Source organism: Ostrinia nubilalis, chromosome Z (assembly GCF_963855985.1).
Source record: "Ostrinia nubilalis chromosome Z, ilOstNubi1.1, whole genome shotgun sequence".
NCBI lineage: Eukaryota > Metazoa > Arthropoda > Insecta > Lepidoptera > Crambidae > Ostrinia > Ostrinia nubilalis.
In genome coordinates this window covers 14,201,379-14,210,114 of record NC_087119.1, presented here as the reverse complement: position 1 = coordinate 14,210,114, position 8,736 = coordinate 14,201,379, and positions in this window count along the sequence as shown.

Sequence of the window (8,736 nt, the reverse complement as noted above, 5' to 3'; positions counted from 1 at the left end):
AATCAAGATTTCGTTCGAAAACGTCAACTCACTCGGCCGAAGGAGACGCTATTTCATTGTGTAATACGTGGCCATGACCACAATCACTTTCAAACACCGTTAAAGTATAGTAACTTTATTTTAATTTGTATTTAACATGAATAAAACGTATTTATGTAGAGAAAGGCACATGTCTGATAGACCTTTAACGGTCACAAAACTTTATTCCTTGTTGTCAAGACGAATTTGCTAAATGGCGACTCCAGTTTTAAACTCGATGTCACCTGAACTAAACTGAAACAATCTATCTACATTTTACATACTACAAATCAATAAAAACAGACAGAGAGCGCTGCTAGCGCGCGCGGGTCGATTGCATCGGGGTTCTCACGTGCAGCAGTCCCGGTAATTCTGGGAACTAGGATGTTCTGTAATATTACAAAATGGCATACTTGCTGGCAGCATTTAGATCACAGTGATTTAGCACATTTATTATCCACTAGCTTTTGCCCGCGGCTCACTCGCGTGAAATTTAGTTTGTCACAGATCGCATAAATTATAGCCTAAGGATGTTATTCTGGGATATAAACTATAATACTCTAAAGTTTTATCAAAATCCGTTCAGTAGTTTTTACGTGAAAGAGTAACAAACATGTTAACATCCAGACATCCAGACCAGACATCCAGACATCCATACAAACTTTCGCATTTATAATATTATAGTAAGACATCACGCTGCTTATTTTAGTTAATATAGTTCCAAAATACTGAACTGTCCTATCCATGACATTGACAGTGGATCGCTGGTTCCGATTTTTGCCATGTTGGAACCCATTTAGTTGAACGATGGTAGCGCCCCCCTATCATTGAGTTTGGTGGGACAGTTCGACCCCCCTAGACAAAACGCACTTTTTGATCGAATCGAAAATCGAATCCGTCAAATTCCATACAAAAAAGGGGCTTTTCGACCACTTTTCGACTGGTTTGCGATTATAATTGCACTTTGTCTAGACCCACAGGTCACAGTATATACAGGGTGGAATTTTGTAATACTACCTGGAGGGAAAGTACTCTTAATACTGCAGATAGAAAATTTTACTCAAAGAAAACATTCCTTTATTTTTGAAAAGAACGAGAACTGCATTCAAAGATTTTCTAAAAATTTTCGAAAATTCACCACCATACCATAAAATTTTCTGTAAATAATGAAAATAATTTAAGATTTCATGGTTTTCCTTTCATTTGATTTATCAAGTTTGTTAGAGAGATTTCATCCTTAAACTTAACCCTAACGATCGATGCAATAAAAATACAGGGTGTAATTTTTAACAAATTTTAGTTGGTTCAATTCCCGGGTGTGGCTAGCAAATTTTTCGAAATCTTTGAATGCAGTTCTATTTCTTTTCCTAAATTAAGGAATGTTTCCTTTGAGTTAAATTTTCTATCTACAGTATTAAGAGTACTTTCCTTCCAGGTGGCATTACAAAATTCCACCCTGTATATGAGCTAAAGCAGTACGGAAACTAGACCCTTTCGTCGAGTTAAATAGGTACCTACACTTCAATTGAGTGTTAGGGTTGTCGCGCGGAGTCGTCCGCGCGCGTCCCTTTATATCTGACGTTTTTAGAGTGACTATGACATCAGCTCATTGGCTTAGATTTTTCACCATTACCAGTACCTACTTAGTTTACAAAAAAAAAATGTGTAAGGTAATAAAAAAAAACGTTCAACAATTCAACATAATACGATGTCTTTATTTTTTGTTAGTTAGGTATAAGAAGTTACATAATTTAAACTAGCAAATCAAATCAAATTACTTATCAAATAGAACGGATAAATTGTTAAGAAGCTTAATTACATAATTAATTAGCATTTTATTTAAAAAATAATTACATTATTTTCACCTTTCATTATTATAAAGTTTAAAAACGCAATACACTCGTGGCATGTTTTTAAAAACTACAGCGGACAGCGCATGCAATAAAATTATTATTAAATTAAAAACACAACGCGCGCGACACCCGCGACGGATGGACTGCGAGGTTCGCTTAGAGCTCGTGTAAAGCGTGCGTCTGTGTGCGTGAGTGTGATTTCGAGCGTTTGTATGAAGCTTCCGTATGGTTCAGTGTGGGTCATCTATAAATACATATTTTTAGTCATTATACACTGCGCCATCTAGTCCCAAACCATGAAGCTATAGATATAAGCTTCATGTCCCAAACTAGGCACAAAGCAAAGCTTACCCAAAACACATGAGTAAAAACCCCAAAAGCTTACCCAAACGTCAAATTAACCAAGGGTTTACTCCACAGATATGGATAGATGCAGCATGTGTCAAAAATTGTATGAAGCCGAGCGTGCCACTTTTTAAACGTCATTAGTGTCATTTTAGCGAATTTTAGTGATTGCCGCAACGTAAAAGTAATCGTATCATCGTACTGCATTCGCAAAGTCATCGAATGATATCGTGTGACTCGATCCAAAAATTAATTAATTCCGATAAAACTGATATTTTGTTAAATTTATAGCTAGTCTGACTGTGGATTAAAATAATTTTGTAGCGGTAGACGTTATTCTACAATTCTACATTATTAATTTGCAAATAATATTTTTGTTGTGCCTAATGTTTATGAAAGTAATGATCGTTATTCCATTATGTTAAATAGTACTACTAGTAATTCATACTTAATTCCATACTTTTAAATATCCTAGTAAGTAAATGACCTAGTTTCATAAAATAAATACTATTTTACTCAAGCTTTTTATTTTTAATAAATGTAAAAATGCGTAGTTTTGCCAATACGTTTTCTTTCATAAAGCTAAGTCAGGTACCTAGTTTTGAAGATATTTCTAAACGACAAAATCTCGGGCGTCGTATACATAGACTAGTAATAGTGTATACTGCGATCACTGACCTAACTTCTTGATTTGTATATTTCGACGTTATACAGTGCACTCTGTCTTCCGCGATCACTGATCTAACTTGTTTTATAATTCTTCTACTGCTACTTTATTCTAATTAATTACATATTTGTTACTGGTTGCTGTTAATTACAATTCTCAATCCGTAAATAATTTCTTCTCTCTACCGTGTTCGTACTACTGTCCTCGTAAAATCATCGTATCCGATTGTTGTAATCGGATTACATGAACATCACTCGACCATGTATGTCCATTTGGACATATCGGAATGGCACGCTTTGACTAGCAACTTGCTGTATCTACTCTAATCCATATCTGTGGTTTACTCACTGACTGACTGATCAGGGGTATTTTTGGGGGGTTTAAAGGGGAGGGGGGTGCTTTTGACAGTGCTTGTTTTAAACTAGATTTTTCAACACGCATCTTTTTCAGATTTTTTGAACCAAAAAAAAATGGCGGCCTTTTTTGACACACCAACTTTTTTGTCTTTGGTCCTGAATTTTTCTTTTTTGGGGTTCGGTAGAGGTTGCCAAAAGGTGTACAAAAATTCCCTAAAGTTTAACAGCAGTTTTCCGGTAGATGGCGACACCGGACCGGGGCAGAATGTTCCGGGCGATTGTAGGTCTGTTCCTCGAATATTGCCATGCATTGGAAAAAACTACAATTTTGGTAGAAAATTTTCCACCACGGCCCCGGATAGTATAAAATGGAAATTTCCAGAAATTCCAAAAAGTTGGTATGCAGTTTGGTGACGTTTGGAGACTCGAATTTCACCATTTTTATCAAAAAAGTCTGGCAACACTGAAAGTTACGGGGAAAACTTTTCGCGACATGTCTGACTTTAAAGTTAGTGACGGACAGAAGGAGTTGTGGCAGAAAATAAAAGAGTTTTGGTCAGATATACGACCCAGATTATGGAAAAAATCCGAAATGTCAAAAAATTAAGATGGCGGCTGCATGGGCGGCCATTTTGTAAAAAGTTGAAAAGAAGAATGGTCATCTGTGACCCAGGCCCGACAGAAACGAGACATAACTCAGTTTTTTTGTCATGTCTTAATTAGATAAATTATATATTTTTATATTCGAAATCTATGTATAACACCAAAATATTACCCTTTGTTTTTGTTCAGGCGTTATACAAAAACTAATACAAAATGCCTATTTATCACCAAAATTGGTAAATTTATGTACCTAAATGTCTATTACAGCTGCTATGGAATGTATCTAGGTGACCTGGAGATACAGCCGGATTATACAGGGTGGTTATACATATGGAACGATAAGTGATCTCACTCGATTATTACTAAACTATACAAAATATCGAAAAACTAGTTACTGATTCTGAAAGTGCTTCACGAGCTCTTTCAAATGGTACCAATAATAGGTTACAGATTATGGAAGCTGGTACCATTGAATTTTTGGATTTTGTAACTTCTCGTTTCCACTTAGTATATTTACCAATTTTGTTGATAAATAGGCATTTTGTATTAGTTTTTGTATAACGCCTGAACAAAAGCAAAGGGTAATATTTTAGTGTTATACATAGATTTTGAATATAAAAAATATATAATTTAACTAACTAAGCCATGACAAAAAAACTGAGGTATGTCTCGTTTCTGTCGGGTCTGGGTTTTTTTTGTATGGGGCGTGACCGTTCTTCTTTCGAAATTTTAAAATGCAATTTTCTCGCAGATGGCAAAATTTTGGAAAGTCGAGTTGTATGGGGCGTTTGTGTGTTTTGTCAAGTAACTTAGTATATTTTTGTACAAGGAAAGAAATTAACATACCAAGAAATTTTTCTACAGTGAAAAAAGTCGATCGGAATTTTTTATTTATCAAGAAAATAAAATTATAGATGACCCACGCTGAACTGTCCCACCAAACTCAATGACAGGGGGGCGCTACTATCGTTCAACTATATGGTTTCAAACATGGCAAAAATCTGAGCCAGCGATCCGGTATTGACGGTGGCGCCCCTCTGTCAATGTCATCCATAGGACAGTTCAGTATTTTGGAACTATACCTATAAATGCGTCCTATGCGTGAGTTTGACAGTTTTAAAAAGTACGTCAATTGGTTGGTGGTGGCAAAATAAATATAGATGACCCACGCTGAACTGTCCCGCCAAACTCAATGACAGGGGGGCGCTACCATCGTTCAACTATATGGTTTCCAACATGGCAAAAATCTGAACCAGCGATCCGGTATTGACGGTGGCGCCCCACTGTCAATGTCATCGACAGGACAGTCCAGTATTTTGGAACTATACCGAAATCTACCCTACGACAAGTCAACCCCGGCGACAAGTCAACTCCTGTGACAAGACGTCATCCCCTGTGACAACTCAACCCCTTTATATTCGTCAGGAAAATGTATTAGGGATACCCACCGGTCCGGAGGTTCCGGTGGGCTATGTGGGGCTCTCCCTGAAGAATGGAAGGGCAGGGCTTACCTACTAAAAACCTGACGGGTCCCTCGGGTGGGAGTGGGAGCACGCAAGGCGCCGTTAATATAAGTCGTGAACATGCGTACCGCCACGCTTTGGCCGCAGCCTCACTAAATTGTCACCCTCAGAAGGGCAACTCTCTCACTTTGGGCCTCAATGTTAGGAGGTAGACGACCCCTCGTCTACCTCCATGCGGAACGCCGTCGCGTGCCGGCTCGCTGCGCCGGTTGAGGGCAATCTTTTGCCCCCAGCATGATGTGCTCCACGGCCTTACCAGCTACTGCACACAACAGACAGCGGGGAACTTGAGCCGGACACACCTTGGCCTTACACACCGTAAAGTACTTCGGAAAGTTCTTGTGTGCGTACACAAGTGTTTGTATAGTGCAGGGATCGAACCCACCCGGTGTGCAAAAATCGTCAAAAGAAAAGTCATTAAACGTGTTTAACCATCGTTTAACTGCAACTTTTTTTTGCTTTCTTTCTGGATCAACATTTTTCAAACACTGAGTTTAATTTGGTAACCTATCAAAAATTTCCAATTTTCTACAGCAGAAGAAACAATATGCAAAGACATAGGTACACAGATGAGTGAGTATATGGTAGGTAGCCGGCTGAATATTTGGTATACTTAGTCTTAGTTCTTGCAACTCACGAAGGCGAGTGAGCTTTACTTGTGTAAGTAATGTGTCTATCAAAACTTTTGAAAGACGAACAGTAGCGAGCCACCACACATGTGAAAGCTAACACGCCTTCGTCAGTATACATCTTGTTTTTGGTATAAGTAGGTATTCGTTCGTTTCAGCCGAATGACATCCACTGCTGGAGGTGGACTAAGGCCTCCCCAAGGATTTCCACAAAGACCGGTCCTGCAGCGCCCACATCCAGGCACCTCCTGGGACCTTATCCAAGCACCTCCCGCGACCTTTTCCAGGCTCCTCCCGCGACCTTATCCAGGCACCTCCCGCGGCCTTCACCAGATCGTCGGTCCACCTAGTGTGGGGCCTGCCCACACTAAGTAACGTGTTCCAGCTCGTGGTCACCACGTTTTTGTTTATTAAAATGTTACGTACGCCTAATCTATGAAGATCGGTGCATCGACGCTGACCCAGTTTACCCAAATCAACATTGCAACTGCACTATGGACCGCGAGGAGCAGCATCAGCAAAATGCGCCTCTCATGACGACAGCGACGACGTTTCATTAATTTTACTAATTATTTTATAATCATATTTGTTTCACACTTCGAGACGGTATCACTAGCTTACCTAATTTTACTTTTATTGTAATTTCTTTCTTTTAAATTAAATTTAATTAAATAAAGTTTGCTTTTTCTTGGAACCTCCGGTTGCAGCTAACGAAATTGGCGCAGTCGGTAGGATATTCGTGGTTAGGCCCGGGTCGCGTATGAAGATTTCCGTTCACCGAGCCCTCCGAGTGGCTATCAAGTCGCGCTTCGAATATCCGAACCTACGGGAGCTGCAGTCCAGAGGTGAATCAAGCCATCGATTCGTCCAGAAGAAAGCAATGCTGTACTGTAAGTCCTTGAATCTTTCAAGTCCTCACCTTCCTAATCCTAATCATATTAAACTTAATTAAGTTAGGTTCATATTACGTCGATAATGAAATAGTAATAGTGTACAAGTTCCCAATCTTTACTCCTTATACATACGACCTAATATACAAATTATCTATTGTCCCTAATGGAAACCACGAACAGTAGCGGCGTAAGGGGGGGGCGGTGGGGGCGGTCCGCCCCGGGTGCCAAGCATCAGGGGGTGACACAAGTCACGCAGATTAGTACTCACTGGCACATCTGCGTGGCAAATCTGCGGTGTATGTCATGATAAGGGGGGGGTGGGGGGTACGATTGTCTTTCAATCTTCGAAATTCTGGGGGGTACCTTAAGACTTGTGACGGGGGGGGGGGGGGGGGGGTGATCGCCCCGGGTGCCAACCCATGCTACGCCGCCACTGACCACGAAATCCTTGTTCCATCATCCCCCATTCCTAGTTATCCATGAGAAAGATTTCAAGCACATAGAGGCTGAATGCCCGAAGACCAGCAAATGGTTCTTATGTGAAGAAACACGAAGTCTCCAAAGCCAAACTTCAGCCCAATCACTGTCACACTAAATCAACCAGCATACGAACAACTAGACGACCGCCACTACGTCATCAACTTCCCTACTTCTACGAAGGTACATCTGTCCTGCGGGCAAGATCTTACAACATCAACAAGGAGTATCGAGGCAGCTATCTCGCAATCATCCCACACAAATTCCACATGGAAACATCTCTGTTGACCATCTCCAACCTCAAAGACCGACTGAAAGGACATGTGCTGGCAATCACGAATCTACCGAAGGAACCAGAGTACGATAATTATTTCTACAGTCAAACTAAACTCTATGAATCTGGATCATCTTCACACCACCAACATGAAGATTTCCCAGCATCCAACGTTATATCTTGAGAAGAACGTAGATTACAGTATATACCATACTACCATCCCATTGTACATGGTATTAATCGGTGCATCTGTACTCATCAGCGTCATACTATACCGCAAGTACTACAAGAAATTAGACTCTGTCTAGATCCAACCAAGGGAAACTCAGACACAAGGGACAATATACGCTGTACCAGAGCCAAAGACAAGGGCAAGCCAACCCCCACCTCAATTCACTACGAAATTCTTCGGTGGTGGCTGTTCTTCGGGGGGAGGTGTTACGTACGCCTAATCTATGAAGATCGGTGCATCGACGCTGACCCAGTTTACCCAAATCAACATTGCAACTGCACTATGGACCGCGAGGAGCAGCATCAGCAAAATGCGCCTCTCATGACGACAGCGACGACGTTTCATTAATTTTACTAATTATTTTATAATCATATTTGTTTCACACTTCGAGACGGTATCACTAGCTTACCTAATTTTACTTTTATTGTAATTTCTTTCTTTTAAATTAAATTTAATTAAATAAAGTTTGCTTTTTCTTGGAACCTCCGGTTGCAGCTAACGAAATTAAAAGATAAAACCCTGTGACTAAGTAAGGTATTTTTGTTGTGTAAATAACGTAAATGTACCTAGAGTAGGCACCTAATAGTACCTATACTCGTACCTACTTTTCGATATCGTGCAAAAATACGATGCATACTTACTCACATACATAATAATAATAAGCCTATGATTACTTATGTGGAACTTTTTTTGCTTTTCTGCACAAGTCTACGCACAATCTCGCCGAATAATGACGTAAGCATAGGGCGTAAGGTAGAAAAAGTCTACCTAGTTTAAATTTCGGTTAGAATAACTACAAAGAAAGAGTAGGTAGGAAGGCTTATGAATTAACGAACATTCAAATGAACACCTGTATCTAAACTTGG